General features: G+C 41.5%; 1 pseudogene; it reads right to left on the reverse strand.

The window, feature by feature from the left end:
• Positions 1 to 343: 343 nt before the first annotated feature.
• LOC124723756 lies at positions 344 to 462 on the reverse strand (annotated as a pseudogene).
• Positions 463 to 11,899: the final 11,437 nt, after the last annotated feature.

An 11,899-nucleotide genomic window follows, 5' to 3' on the forward strand; every position in this document is an offset into this window, starting at 1 on the left:
AGAAACCTTCATCAATCAGTTAAAATGATGTTACGATGTGCTTTACACGTGACAGAGTTGACTTCGCAAAACAATCTGTGTGGTATGTGTAATGTCATATGCAAATTTGAGGTGATGTACTTGCGTAATAGGCTACTTGACCCGCCCGAAGAGGCCTCGAAAGGCTCAACAGTACTGACCGATTGCTGTGTCGTTCTCAGCCGATGGGCGTCACTGGATGCGGATATGAGGGGCATGTGGTCAGCAGACTGCTGTCCCAGTCGTCAGTTTTCGGCCCCGGAGCCGTTACTTTTCAGCCAAGCAGCTCTTCAATTGACCTAACAACGGCTGGGTGCACCAAGTTTGCCAGCAGCGCTCGGTAGTTCCGAATGGTCATCCATCCAATTGCTAGCCAAGCCCGACAGTTCTTAACTTTGGTGATCTAACGGGAACCGGTGTTACAACTGCGGCAAGGTCGTTGGCAATAGGTTGCTTGTTAAGTGAAAGAAAAATGCGACGAAGTACGAACTTAACAAACATTGCGAACAAATGCTCCCCGATTACTGTCATGTGGTAGTAGCTGACTGACGTTTTGATGACTTCACTTTCCGTATATTATAAGCATGTCACCAGTCTTAACGACATTTGTAGGTGACGGGTGGCACTGCTCTCTATCTGCGTCCACGCCGCACTTGGCTACAGCTCATCTGCTATTTTAATGTCACAATCTTCTCTAATGGAATTAGCCCAGACACCGACTGTTCACACGCGACAAACGTCTCTTATCATATGGAGGATGTGTCCGGATGTTGATACAAGCTTTCAGGGGTGATTAAGAAGGACATACGTATCAGAAACCCTGGTCCATAAACGACTCTGTCGAATCCTACGATGCCAGATTTGTTGTGGCATAAATTTGGCCGTGGAATACGAGAGCCTACGAATAGTCGTTAATGTGATGTAATAATCTGATTTGCCGTGTACCTGGCTGCGAAGACCGCAGGGTAGGCAAACCCGTCCAACAGGTAGGCGTACAAGGCGTAAAACATTAGCTATAAGGGTAGGAATTTCCAGTAATGCTCTGCAGATGGTTCGCTTCGCTACAAGACTTCAACTAACACGCAGGTGAAATGGGTGTGGCGAACATTGCAGGGTGAAACACAAAAATTACTTCGCTACCAGTCTCACAAAGCGTAAGCTTTAGCTCCCGGTAGTATCAGATCTCACATCGTGTTGAGTCTATGGATGGTGCGCCAGTTAAAAAACACCATAATAGAAATGGAAAAAATAGAAATAGCCTAAGACCTAGATATTCCAAATCAGTACAATTTATGAAATAATATTTTAAGAGTAAATAAACAAATGCCCACTGAGAATGCTACATTTGTGGTGAAACACGTTTGAGTGAAGATAATTATCAACTGCTTTCTAGAAGGCGGACCCTTCCTCACTTTCGGGTATAATTTTTAGATTTATCACGACTGAAAGTTTGTAGCATAATCCCAGAAATAATTTATATAAATTTACGATAATTTTCTAGCGTGCGGGTGACTTTTCGGGGTAGCACAAAAGCAAATATATCTCGTACCACTCATGCCACGCACAACGTGGAGCAGCGTCAAATGGGGCACATCAGCTGTAATATCTGCTCGTTAAAAGTGCGCGCCTGTACTACAACATAAGTAGGTATCCTAAACGCGAGCAGATTAGCCGCTTGTTAGCACACTCGAGGTAGCTGTTATATCGAGTTAAAAGAGAAAAAGAAGGTCCGCGTGCTAAAGAAGGCTTGCGCGAGCACTGAGCACTTCCCACGTCCCGGTGCCGGCAACATCTGGCCGTCACGTGGCAGCAGCCGCCGCCGCCGCAGCGTACTGTACGTCCCCAACACGTGTCGCCGCAAGTACTCCGCTTCTCACGCCGCCTACCGATCTGCAACTCAACACCACAGCCTACAGTCCTGCACAGTTTTAACGAGAATTACACAAACTGGTACCAGAACCGAGAACTGTGACTAGCAAGTATCCTTTAACTATACACAATTGTTGAATTTAAACTGATCACCCCACACTTTTCGTCGCTCTCCGAAGGCATTCCTCCCAAACTAACTAGGTAAACTCCGTGCTAGGTAATAAGATCTCAGTTCAGTACGTTCGTGCGACTATTTTTTGTATCGAAGAACGCGTCATATTTTTTTAATATTTTTATGAAGCTGGATAATTAATAGAAAATAAGATATACATCATTTTAAGTATTTACATATTTTATTTTTTTTTTCTTTTTAATTATCATCTGGCACAATCGCTGTACTTTCTTCACTAAAACTACCAGTTTCTTTCAAACAACAGACACTGCTGCATTATGAAATTCCCACAACGTTGATCCAGATACAAATTATGATGATTCGACGTATGCCCTTTAATTAATGTCATTTCTTACATCTTGAAGATGATCTATTTTTAGACCGAAACCGGTATTTTGAATGAAGTGACAACAGATATCGTGCCAAATCACGATTGTTCAGAAGAAAGATGTACCTCTGATAATTTTTATATGACGATATTCCACGTTGTTTCAAATATTTAACGTGTTGGTGCATTGCAATGTGTCCATTTCCGTATCTTGCAGGACGTCTCAAGACGGGATTGAATCATCCCGAATCGATAATGAAAAGATAAGACAGTTGAGTGGAACTTTATCCAGTATACGATTAATTATTACTTTTGTTTTGAAAAGGATTTCAATAAGCACGAAAATTTAAGTGTTTAAGACCGTTCCTTTGACCAACAATAATGGCTTCCCACAATCTAGACAGTCGCGTTCTACATCAGTATTCTTACGTTTCCCTTGGTTTCAACCTAACTAAAAATTATGTTACTGATTCTTTCAGCGCTGTGTAACTTACACCTCGATTATTATATTTTTCGATAGATTTCAGAGTCTGAGTGGCTCTTGATACTTCAAAATTTCAGGAGGAATCGTACCTGTTCGTGGATGAGGAAGCAAAATAAAAGAAAGTTGCACCGTCATAAAACTGACGCGAAATGTAAGATGACTGGGATAGGATCGACAGTTGTTAGAGAGACTAGCAGTTGACCCTCGACCTAAATAAATGTTATGAATAAGCGGAAGACCCATTACTGTTCGATGACAGTATCGGCGACAAATCACACTTACAACAGTAATCTGGAAGTAACTGTGATAGCAACCCAAAATGGAACGACCACAAAAACTAGTAGCAGCAAAATCAAGTTCCACCGTGGGATTCATTGGAAGAATCAATAGGAATTTGTAATTCATCCACGAGGGGAACAGTTCTGGAAAGTCTCGTGCGACCGATTCTTCAGTATTGCTCGTTAGTCTGGGACACGGCGTCGCTTTCATGGAGGAGATAGAGAGGATGTAAAGAACGTCGGCTGCTTTCGCCACTGGTTCGTTTAGTAAACGCGAGAGAATCGTGGAGGTGCCCAGCCAACACGAGGGGAGACGACGTGCCTCATCGAGTGTCAAAATATCTGGAGCGTACATTCAAGAACAGTCGTTCCACATACATTAAAGAAATCCGAGCTCATACGGAGACTTGCGGGCAATCGGCCATCCTTCCAGGTACACGTGAATGGAAGCGGAAAGGAGGTATTAAAGTACCCCACGCCACACACCGCATGGATGCTTTCTGCAATAGTATTTGTAAATGTTAGCCAAAGTTAAATTATCCTCATATTCTCCACTTGTTTGGCGATTTAAATGCTTGAGTGTGAATGGGGAAAGACTGACTAGCATGGACTTCCCTGAGGAAGTGGAGGTGGAAGAGAATGTGCTATTCTGCACCCGACTTCATATAAACCTGTGACGTTCGAACATCGCTCAGCTTTTTTATTACGTCATGCAGAAAGAGTCGTTGACGACAAAACGATCTCAGCCAATATTTCATACACGTGTGTCAGCTCCTGGGAGTACATTTACTTTTTATGTCTAGTAGTATGATACAACAATAAAGCAGATTACTCGAAAACAGCTCTCGGCTGCGCCTGCCGTAAATTTTAATCTAGGGGAATTAGTGGACTGCGATGTTCGTGACACATCGTGAGAAAGGCCTCTGGGAGTCAACGGTAAGTGAGCCAATTACACCAACATAGCTGGTGCCGCCACGATTTTTGGCCTGCATAGAGTTCCTCGCTGCAGTAAATGCTGCCTTCCCGTTTTATATCAACACAAAAGCACGGAATCGATGCCGTAGAAAGGAATGTATTCCTAAGAATAGCAAGATTAAAACTGTTTCTGTCCTCTGTTCGTTAAGTACCTAGGGGGACAAATTATTGTTCTAATGCCTACTTTTCCCCATCGCGAAAGCAGAACGCTACTTCAGTTATAAGCACTTTTCCTTTGGAATCCCATAGGACGATTGTATTCTGGACTGCGCTTTCACTAGTGCCATCGAATTTCAGTGTGTTAATCCCCTTGAAATGTCTATGACACGTGATAACCCACGTTCGACTGATATAAACACGAAGATGGATAAAAATTGCCGAAAGACGCCTATTTGAGCATAAAAAGTCGGTCTATTACAGGAATCAGTCCCAACAGTCAAGTATCTAGTGGTATCCATCCGCTGTGACCTAACGTGGAGCGGTCACATAAATCCATTTCTGCATTTAAACTCTGTAAATCACAATGACGTATATGACAGTATGTACTTATTATTGACTATGTTTTAATATTTCGTTCCATTCCCTCACGTACGAAGCGTGGAAAGATATGTACGAGTCAGTGCGAATCTTACTGTGACTAATTTTATCTGCTCGATTATTGCTCAAATATGCCTGTGTCATTGACATTGCTTTTCTTTCTACGAACGCGATGTATCCTGGTATCTATCCCGTACAGTTGAGCAGTCTTACAGTGAGCACCGTAGATGAGTTTTGTATGTTATTTCGTCATACGCGATTACAGTTGCCTACAATAATACCGAGGAATCGAAAGCTGCCATTTGCTATACCTGCAACTGACACTGTTGGTCGTTTCACCTCGTATCTCAACAGACAGTTACTTGCAAATATTTATAAGATTTTTCTGATTCTTGTTTTGACCCACCCGTCAAATATGAAGCCAAAGGGTAGGTTTCGTAAGTGACACAGCTTCGACTTTTCCTGCATGAAGAGTTAATTGCCAGTCTTTGCACTAGGCTGATATTTTGCAAGATCTTGATGAGTATTGCTATAATTGTGGTTCATTCATTACATTTACACGTTCACGAAATCTCTGCAGATTCCTATTCGGTGGATCCATATATTTCTTAAGAATAATTGCAACTGCTGTTTTACAATAAACACGGCCAAACCCACAAATATCAGATTTAATTATATCCGACGTACAAGAATCAGACACTTATCTATCGCACAGTCAATGACTTACATTTACTAGGGCGTGCTGAAAAGTAATGCCCCCGAAATTTTTATGTCAAAATTCTTAAAGCTTTTTAAATAAAACAAAGGTTATTAACATTCTACATCTCCATTCTTCAGCGTGACGGAATGTCAATCCTAAGGTCCCGGGTTCGATTCCCGGCTGGGTCGGAGATTTTCTCCTCTCAGGGACTGGGTGTTGTGTTGTCCTAATCATCATCATTTCATCCCCATCGACGCGCAGGTCGCCGAAGTGGCATCACATCGAAAGACCTGCACCAGGCGAACGGTCTACCCGACGGGGGGCCTTAGCCACACGACATTTCATTTCATCTCTATTCTTCATGTCTACATATTTGCAACCCTCTACCGCTAGAGGGCTCCGAATTGTTGCGAGTAACACAGCGGTGTGTAACGTAACTATGTCGATGTCCGAGAAACAGCGTGCTGTAATCGAGTTTAAAATTCGAAGCGTTTGTCCACACATGGAGCACCCTCTCTTTCAGCACGATAATGCCAGACCACACACGAGCGTTGCAACATCTGCAACAATCCGACGCCTTGGGTTCACTCAAATCGATCACCTCCCATACAGTTCCGATTTGGCCCTATGCGAGTTTCATATGTTTCCAGAACGCAAAGAACACCTTTGAGGACTGCACTTTGATTGTGCCGAAGCGGTGCAAGTAGAGGAGAGGTTGTGGCTTCTTCAACAAAGTCAAACATTTTATAGTGACGGTGTTAACAAACTGGTCTCTCGTTGGGAGAAAAGTGTTCGTCGACAGGGCAACTACGTTGAGACATAAGTATGTAGAAATGAAGAATAAAGATGTAGAATGTTAATAAAGTTTGTTTGATTTAAAAAGCTTTAAGAGGTTTCACATTAAAAATTCGGATGCATTACTTTTCAGCACGCCGTCACACATGCAACGGAAGTATATTAACTTCTCTACTTATAGATGGCAATTGTCAAGTGGTCCGGCACAACGTTCTTTACCAACACTGATTGATACCGTACGAACAACTGCCTTATTTTATCGGGAAGCTTCGAAATACAACACAGAGCCGAAAATTAGCCTCTGCTCAGAAGTAAATAGTTATTTGTGTTACGCATTTATTTCACCTGGCAAAATTAACGCCTGTAGGCATCCTTGGTGAGTTAACATCGCACTATTCATAGTACTTAATGAGATTAATAATAAAAACAATAATAATACAACGAAATATTTTGAACAAAGAAGCAAACTTAGCAAGGACAAGTAAAATGTAGGTGCTTTCCAACTAAAAAAGACCTGTATAACAAAAATCTATTTCCATAAATGCAAAATTCCGGCATCACAACACTGTCATTAAACCAGAATGCCTGTATGCTTTGTAATGGCTTCCACTGAATACAGATAAAAAATCAGGTGAAACAAAGGAAGTAAAGAAAAATAATCAGGAAAGTCTTGGGACGAAGACATGAGAATGGGAAATGAAAATTAGGAAGTAATAAGGATATTTATTAAAAATAGAACCAATATCAGACACAATGAGGAAGAGAAAGTTGTATTTCATGGACACTTGAAGCGGCTAGATGAAAAGAGGATAACAAAAAGAATTTTTAACTTCATTGACGAAAGTCCAAAAGATCAATGACATGGATCAAAGAAGTTAAAGCATACCTGAGAGAAATGGAAATAACGGGGGAAGAAATAGCAGAACGAGGAAACTTCGGAGCAAAAGTAAATAGTTTCAAAGGCTTCCAGGGGAAAACAAAGCAGACGGGCGCAGTATGAACAGAAGAAGGAAGAGAGAAAGTTAGCGAAAGAATGAAAAATTACTGGGAAGAAGAAAAGAAGAAACAAAAGAAGACATAAGTTATTTCATGTGGTCCTTAGTAGGCCAAAACCAATGAAAAAATAATAGTCGTATCTATATGAATGGCACATGAGCAGTGCATAACATGTTGAACTGACTATAAAAATATGGTTCAATAAAATAAACGAAAAGAAAGTTTCTCTCAGGAGGAGAACTAGTGACCTCGTCGCCGACAGGAACTTTAGCCCCTTGTTACTACTGCACCGCCAAACGCTGTTTGTTTCCTCACCACTTCTGCATACTTACAGGATACTTGAACGAATAACTGGTTGATTCCTCCCGCTTTATTGCAACAAGAGAAACTTAGTTATTACACTGTGTTATGGGTTTCGCTTCACACAGCATCTATTTTTAGATCATATCACTACTATTTTAACAAAACGTTCACTTTTGTCGTTACATGTATTTGAACTGGCAATTGTTAGTTAGTACACTACCGTGACAGTAATATGACCGGAGGACTGTTGTTGTATCAACCGAAATCAGTAATACATTGCAATAATGGTGGTTTTGTCGGTTAAATAAACATTTTTAAGAAAGCCTCTATCTCCTCTGATACAGGGTGAAACGATGTGGTGGCGCTTAAGCTGGCGAGAATGAGGTTGGGCAGCTGTTGCCACAAATATTGTCGCTGACAGCGGGCCATGCTGGCGCCAGCTGCTGGGCCCGGCCCGCCCCCGCACCACGCAAGCTCTGGCGTGCTTCTTCCATTAGCGTCTTCCTACCACAAACTCACGTGGTTTCCGTCATCAACCCTAACGTTGCTTTTATGCGGTTATCTAATGCTGTCGCTAGCCAGATAGCATCTTCATTTCAGAATAGCTGCTTCTTCTCACATCGTGTACGATCTGCCTTACGTGCGTATCCAAGTCTGTTCTCGTGATTATTTCCTTCCACCGTTCTTTCAACGACAGATTCTATCAACTCAAGTCGTAATATATGCCTAAACATTCTACTCCTTCGATTCAAAATATTCTGTAGCAGGTTTATTTTCTCATTGTCTCGTTGCAAGGATTTTGAATTCCTGACTCAACCAATCCATCTGATCTTTAACAAACTCCTGTAAGACCAGATTTGAAAGCCTTTTAATCTTATTATTTGTTTCAAATTCTTCTCGGGTGTTTAGCCAGGTGCAGACGATACTGCACGAATCTGCGGCTAAGTGACTTGGTGCCATCTTCACCTAATAACTACATATTCACCGGCAAAATGTCCGAGCGTTTCATTTATGTGTTGTTCTTTGTCCGTGTCTTGGTGTCACACAGAGCTGTCCACCAGACATACCTTTTCTTTTGTAATCATGTGTGGAAAATATTGTCCACATCGTTCTGTATTACCTTACGAGCATCCAACGATGATACTTTCCTGTAGACAACTGCACTGGCAGCGAACAAAGTGAGAGTACTATTGTAACACGTCGAGCTTTTCCGGGTCCACCACGTGACGAACCGTGAGCAATCACTCATGTGACAGATTCGGCACCCCATATCTGCCTCTGTGTGTAGTGCAGAGCCAAGTGAAAGAACAGGCCACTATACGTCCTCTAAGTAGGCACAAAGTGTAACTTCCGTTCACCGTTACCATCGAAACCGCGTCTTGCTGTAGGAATTTGCTGCCACATAATAGTAGCAGGTTAGCTGTTCACTGCTTTAAACAGAACACAGCAAACCAGCGGCCCCGGGCTTGTGGTAAGATTCACCGAAATCTCCAGCTTTCTCACCTTGATCTGCTTCCCACTGTTCAGCATTCTCTCTCCGATTTGATCGCAGTTGTGTGTGCCTAGCTACAGTTTCAATGTTATACCCTCTTTGTCGTTTATCACTGTGTAAAGTCAGTGGAGGATGCCCTAGACTAAATATTCTGTTTGCACCATTTTACTTTCAGAATATGTCCCTATTTTTATGACTCTTTATTTCGTTTTATTAGTTTTGTGATATCCTCTCACCTTTGCTAGTACCCAAACAAATCTGGGACCGTCTGCAAGTAGGAACATTGCCGATGCCTTACGTTTTCGGATCAGTTTAAAATTTCAGCGACCTGTAATATTTACCACACCACAAACTGGGGCAAACTTCTTACATTTTCGGTCCTGGGATTACGAGGGCTGTATAAGAGAGCAGGGTGAGGTAGAACACTGTGTTCATCTTCTGCAACCAGGTGACGGCTGCAGATGTAGCTTTTCCAGTATGACATTCCCCATCCATAATATTTTCTAACTATACCATTTCAGTTATTTGTCTCGACGCGCTACAACAACTTACAGGGCCACGAAAGATGGTATATTTCTGTAGCATGTATACAGTTTTATGGTGGCTACTTCAAATTCTGTTTAGGTGACGCCGTTCCTGAATTGCTGCTACACTGTAATTGGCGTTATAGAATCTTTTAGGTAATTACGGTGAAATTTCAACCTGCCCCTGTTCTGTTTTCATGGTCCCTCCAATATAGGATTTTGGTGCTTATAGTCAATGCCAACGGGTTCAAATGGTTCTGAGCACTATGGGACTTAACATCTGAGGTCATCAGTCCCCTAGAACTTAGAACTACTCAAACCTAACTAATCTAAGGACATCACACACATCCATGCCCGAGGCAGGATTCGAACCTGCGACCGTAGCGTCGCGCGGATCCAGACTGTTGTGCCTAGAACCGCTCGGTCACTCCGGCCGGCGAATGAATGGTTTATTTCACTATAATTTGTTCCGGGACTGGGCCATCGCCAGACGGTATCGAGGATTTCTCGTGCCAATGTCAGATATTTGTCTTGAAAATAGGCGTTTTCTTTGTACGTTGTAGTATGAAAGTCTGCATCAATGATACGTGACATGCTGAAACCGTGAGCTGGACTGTTTAGTGGCTATTTTAGCATACTGTGTAGTTAATTGTATCTTTGTTAAATTTATTCAAAGAGTGGCCGCGGTGATCTTGTAGGCGGAGCCCTCTCCAGCTCTGGAGGTCCCGGGTTCAGTCCCAGGAAGGGGCGGGGAGTTTTCGTCTTTCCAGTCCCTCCAGGATGGGCTCGCCATCCTCCCCCTCCTACTGAGGCTGCATTCAGGCCACACGGCTGTTCTCGCGTTGAACGCCGCGAATTTACTATATTTTATATTGATTTAAAATTTCACACACAAATTTCTATTTCAGCTCGATTTCGAGGAAAAATTTTTATATGACTGTTGGTATGTCATCGGCGTATAAGGATTTAAGTTTCATAGCTGAAATAATGTTCTATGTAGTATAGATTAAATGTGTGCTCAATACGTAGCTGTCTTATTATTATATTTTGTTGATAGTAAATTGGTTGTTGGGTGTATGTCCTGACAGAATTTTCAAATATGTAATTTTCGTGACATTTTCCATGGGTTAGATGAGCTTTGAAGAAGAGGTGGTTCTCTTAAGATTTCGAAATATGTTTCTGAACACATTGTGACATACTGGGCAATCATGCAACGAAGACTACCAGTATTTTAGTTTTTTTAAAAATCCTGTGTGTGTGTGGTTAAGTTTAGAATAAAATAATTCATGAGAATTCTCTTTACAGGTATAAGGCATCTAAGACCAAACTGCTGAATGTAAATAAAGGACATTACGAATGTACCGTCTGGCACAGTTGGTTGGTAAAATGCAAGATTGTCAATCCACTTCTCTGGCGTTAGGGTCGCAATAAATTTGGTGTGGTATCCATTGTGGCATTCAGAATGTTGGTACAGACCATCTTAAAGCAACCACAGGCATAATTTCCTAGATATATTTGAAATTCAGCAAACAGTAGCCATTACATCTGTCTTCCTTGATTTCAGTGACTTTATGGATTATTGTTTCTCTTTAAGTAAAACGTTTAGAAGAAGATTGGAATTTCCCTTCTTCGATTATTCTCTTCATTTCTTGTATGTTTTTGAATTTCTGTTCCATTTTTCGTTCGAAATTTATAGCTTTAGGTGGCCTAAAAAGAAACCGTCCTTTCCTGCTCGAACTAATGGTTGAAATTTAGATTTTGCAGAATGATTTTTCAATTTTTCTCCTCGCCAAGTTAATTAATTACAGGATCTTGCAATATTGGCGCCGGCCGGGGTGGCCGAGCGGTTCTAGACGCTACAGTCTGGAATCGCGCGACCTCTACGGTCGCAGGTTCGAATCCTGCCTCAGTCATGGATGTGTGTGATGTCCTTAGGTTAGTTAGGTTTAAGTAGTTCTAAGTTCTAGGGGACTGATGCCTCAGAAGTTAAGTCCCATAGTGCTCAGAGCCATTTGAACCTTTTTTTTTTCAATATTGGCGCAAGTGCAGGTAAAACAAGACTGGAAGAGCCTTTACATTTTCGTTTGTAGGAAAAGATCGGATGTGAGGGTATCTTTCGGAAACTCCACTATCGGGGTAGATTTTTTAATTCTTGTAGCTTCTCTAATTAATTATTCTTTTTGTATTTTTAATATTCTTCTTACATTTCTTAATTTTTAATTAACTGCGAATTAAGTGCTACAAAAGCTTTAACCAGAAAAACTCATTGAGATTTAGTTATGAATTTAGATACTGATAGTCGGCAACAGCATCAAGGATGCAGATTATTCATAGCTATTTCACAGTATCACAATGCCATCTAAAATATGTAATAATGATAGTAATAATAATTATTATTATAAACAAATCTACGCATGACCTGAATTGA

The sequence above is a fragment of the Schistocerca piceifrons genome, chromosome X (genome assembly GCF_021461385.2).
Source record: "Schistocerca piceifrons isolate TAMUIC-IGC-003096 chromosome X, iqSchPice1.1, whole genome shotgun sequence".
Classification (NCBI taxonomy): domain Eukaryota; kingdom Metazoa; phylum Arthropoda; class Insecta; order Orthoptera; family Acrididae; genus Schistocerca; species Schistocerca piceifrons.